At 55.3% G+C, this 4,317-nt stretch overlaps 1 long non-coding RNA gene across 4 annotated transcripts; it reads right to left on the bottom strand.

Annotated features, from left to right (window-relative positions):
* Nucleotides 11-4,311, bottom strand: LOC110387193. Of its 4 annotated transcripts, XR_002432431.1 has the most exons (5): nucleotides 2,300-4,311; nucleotides 1,983-2,114; nucleotides 643-769; nucleotides 521-548; nucleotides 11-446 (listed from the first exon to the last, which is right to left on the bottom strand). It is a non-coding gene; the product is annotated as an uncharacterized LOC110387193 (long non-coding RNA). The 4 variants fall into 4 exon arrangements; XR_002432432.1 differs by having other exon boundaries at nucleotides 521-773; XR_002432430.1 differs by having other exon boundaries at nucleotides 521-769.

Genomic DNA, 4,317 nt, shown 5'->3' with positions numbered 1-4,317 from the left:
CAGGCGAGGGCAAGGAGAATGCCGCAAGAAAGGCCCAGGCGAGGGCAAGGGCAAAGGCCAGGAGAACACAGCAGGGAACTCAAAGGCCAAGGCAAAGAAAACAGGAAGAGAAAAACCAAGGCAAAGGCAAGAACAAGGGGAACACCTCAGGCAAAGGACAGAGCCAAAGAGAACTCAGGAGGAAAAGCACAGGCAGCCTTCAGGGTACCCTAAAGCACCATAACAAGCTCTGGGAGCACTATGTTGAGCCACACTGAGTCACAGGTAAACACTGGTAGGTGTACGTTGCCCTTATCCATTATGACAACCAGCAGCCAGTCAGGAAAGCAGAGTCCCAGGGCATTCCAGGAAATGCAGCTTTCTGTTTCTTGCTGACTTCATGAAGAGCCACAGATCTCCGTGCAGCTCTTGCACCACCCAGGAGCACCGCAGTTCTCCGCTGCCACCTGTTGAGCACAATACAAAAATGAAGGCTCTGCCCCGCACATGAGGGGCTGCACCCTGTGCACATTCCTCTTACCAGCAACACCGCAGCGAGACGCCTGGGGCTGTGAGACACGATGACGGAAAGGAGTTTGGAGATTGGGGCATGGTCAGGGCAGGCGGGGAAGTCTGCGTACTCAGCAGCGCTGAAAAACTCACCAGTGCAGCTGCTGGTACGATCCATGGGCTCTACCGCACCCATAACAGTGCGACCCTGTGCCAGTCCCAGCATGAAGCCATCCGAGGGCTGACCTTCTTTGAGCCATCGAGTCCCACAGCTGCAGAACTAGCTTGGAAATGGTGCCAGAGAAACAAGAGAGAGAGGGGAGGGGGCAGCAGTGCCACAGAATATGTGTAGGGTCTGGAAGTGCAGGGTCTCAGTGCATGCTATGAGTTGCCCTCCAAGTTGTCATCTACTGTGGTTAGAGTGGCCAGTGTAGTCAGCATTAGTAAACACTTGGCCTATTACCATTATGTTTGGCTACGTTTTTAAATAGGGTTTACACATTAATAAATAGGGCAATTACAGTTACAGTTGGCATTATCTTAGGACTGAGGTTACTGTTAATGTTACTTCTACAGTGACTTGTCTGGATTAGTTTTAGTGGATTTTCAGGATAGTGATATAACAATGATTTTTAGGACCATTAGGGTTATAACTTATGCTAGTTATGGGATTAAGGTTACGGGCGAGGTTAAGGCCTGGGCGAGGGCAAGGCCAAGGCCATTGTGGCTGTCCCCACAGCCCCACTGGCACGCCAGAGGTGCTGGGTGACAACATGGTGAAATTGAAGGTCCCTGTGCACTACAGCATGGAGAGGGTAGCCACCTGGTGAGGTGGGGGAAAACCTCTGGACTCCCCTGTGCTCCCTATGTCCCCCCATGCCCTACACGGAGCCCTCACCCACCACCACCACCCCCCCAGCAGGCAGGAGGACTCCACCCCGTACCTCAACTTCACCTCAGGACCAACCCACAGCACTACAAAGTGCAGCCCCTCACTGTCCTCCATGTCCCACTGCCCCCCCACTGAGCCCCCAATGATTCCCCCACAGCACCTTCTCCCACAGACCTACTGAGCCCCCACTGCACCTCTTTCCACCCTCGCCCTCTCTTTCGTCCCGAATTCTGTTCCAGGTGTAGACTGTGCTTCCCACCCCAACCTCATTGTTGGTCTAGAGTTTGGGGTTGAAGTAGTGAGGGTTTGAGACTGGAGTTCGGAATGAAATTGTGAGGGGATTGGGCCTGGTGTTTGGGGTGAAATAGCCTTTGAGGCTGGTGTTTTGAAGCCAGACACAGAGAAACTGGGGCAAATATATAGGGCCAAAACGGGGCGTTTCAGTGCTGTTGTAATTTGAGATGAAGCAAAGGCATTCTTGTGCCTTGTCTAGGGACCAGCATTTGCGGGAGGACCCCCGGCACAGCGCCATGGTGAAAGAAGAGATTGGGGCAAAGGGGAGGGGGCAGCACCCATTTCCAGGGCAGATTCAGGACTGTACCTGCTGAGGTGGTGTGTGGATGAGGGTGCAGTAGAAGCAGCTGGTCTGCAGCATGGTGCCCTGGGGTCTGTCTCAGGGTTCAGCTTCCACTGTGGCAGCAGGATCACGTGGCACCAGCTCGGAGTGTGCCTCCTGTGGGGGGATGGGAGCAGCTGGGGGGGGCTTGGGGATGAGATGGGGAACTGGGGGAAGCTGGGGGGTATGGGGATGGGGTTTGGTGTGTTCAGGAGTGTGGGGGCAGTTGTGGGGCTGGGGGTGCAGTTAAGGGTGGGGATGTTCATTTTTTGTTCTCCTTATTGATATCATCCGCCTCTTACCTGGGGAGGGGGAAGTCACTGAAGTTGAGTTCCAGGACCTGCCTGGACTGGCGTCTTTCCATTGCTGAGCAACATCCAGGCAAGAATCGGCAGGTGATCAGGTGGGGTTTTTTCCCCGTTCAGTCTAGCACGATGCGGTTTCCTGCTGCTTCCTGCTCTGTTTCAAGATTTATTCTGTTCCCCTGCAGAGCCACGGAGCGGTTCTTCCCCTTCTCGGCAGCGCTGCAGCTCTCTGGTGCCCTCCGTTGGTCGCAGGGCAGTGCTGCAGGCATTATCCACACGTGCAGGGCAGCGTCTCTGAGGCAGGCACACGCAGAGCAACATGGCTGCGCCCTGTGGGCGTGGCTGCTTACATGCAGCACGTGGCAAGGTACCCGGAGATGGTGGAAAAGCAGCTCCTAGGAAGCTGGGCAATGTGCCACTTGGGGTGACCACAGAGACGCTCCAAGCTGGACCTGGGAAGTTGCAGTGCTGGGGCCACTCCGCACTGGTCCCAGGGATGGCTCCACATCAGTACCATGCCACAAGAATCTCTGAGCAGCTCCAGATCCCCCGCAGCAAAGAGCACTTATTAAATGGCAGGGGGATGCCTGTCAGTCCATTGCAGCAGTGAGCAAATTGGATGCCATGAGGCATGCAGGGGCAGCTGTGAGCCAAACCAGTCCATTCCCAGGGCTGTGAACTGGCAGCAGGGAAAGATAGATGCAAGCGCTGCTCTCGAGCAGCTACAGAAAACAAAGCCATCCGCGTGTGCAGAGCAGCGCCTGCAGTAGTGAATTCTCTTCAATAGGCGGCAGCAGCGAGTGTCACAGTGGTAGTGCACATGCGCAGCGTTGGGGCAGGCACTTGTCAATCCCATGCTGCGATTAGCCAATCAAACGCCACAGCGTGCGCATGAGCATTCTCAAGACAAAACGGCTAGTGCTCTGCGCGGGCTCAGGCATAAAAACACAAAAATAGACAAGAGATATTGCAGAGTAGATGGGGGAGCATTGCTCAGAGCTGACGGTCCGTGGCTGCTCTGTTTGCCTCCACTGCAAGGAATTCAGAGAAATCCATGTCTTCTGTACGTCCTTGAGTACATACGCACTGCTGCCTGGAGAACTAATCACGATAAAGATTGGCATGTTCACTGCGCAGAGTGGTCTGAACTCCGATACGCCACTTCCGCATTTCTGCGCACATGCGCTGTGCTGTCTGCAGGATCTGAGCAGCACATACAGTACCAAATTCACTTCAATGGGCAGCAGCAGTGAGCACCACTGAGCTAGTGCGCGTGCGCAGTGTTGGGGCAGGCACCTGATGGTCACGTACAACGACGAGCAAATCGGGTGCCGCAACACGCACAGGGACAGTCAACATCCGGTTCGGACACAGGCGTAAAACTGTGGAAATAGACAAAGGCCATCCTGGATTGGAAGAGGGAGAACATCGCTGAGCCAGCAGTCCACGAATTGAATGCTCGCTCACCCTTTACTGGGTCGTAGGGACGGGTGATAGTTGTACACTTACGGACGCATGCGCGCTACTGCCTGGAGAACTAATCACAATAAAGATCGGCGGATTAGCTGCGCAGAGCGGTCAGAACGCAGAGACGCCACTTCCGCTTTCCGGCGCGCATGCTCGCTACTGCCCGGAGGACTAATCACGATAGAGATTGGCGGATTAGCTGCGCAGAGCGGTCAGAACACAGAGACGCCACTTCCGCTTTCCGGCACGCATGCGCGCTACTGCCCGGAGGACTAATCACAATAAAGATAGGCGGATTAGCTGCGCAGAGCGGTCAGAACGCAGAGACGCCACTTCCGCTTTCCGGCGCGAATGCGCTGTGCTGCCCGGAGGACTAATCGCCAGAGAGATCGGCGGATTAGCGGCGCAGAGCGGTCAGAACGTAGGTACGTCACTTCCGCTTTCCGGCACGCATGCGCGCTACTGCCTGGAGGACAAATCACGATAGAGATCGGCGGATTAGCTGCGCAGAGCGGTCAGAACGTAGGTACGTCACTCCCGCTATTCGG

The sequence above is a fragment of the Numida meleagris genome, chromosome 21 (assembly GCF_002078875.1).
Source record: "Numida meleagris isolate 19003 breed g44 Domestic line chromosome 21, NumMel1.0, whole genome shotgun sequence".
NCBI lineage: Eukaryota > Metazoa > Chordata > Aves > Galliformes > Numididae > Numida > Numida meleagris.
This window is presented reverse-complemented; position numbering and strand designations above follow the sequence as displayed.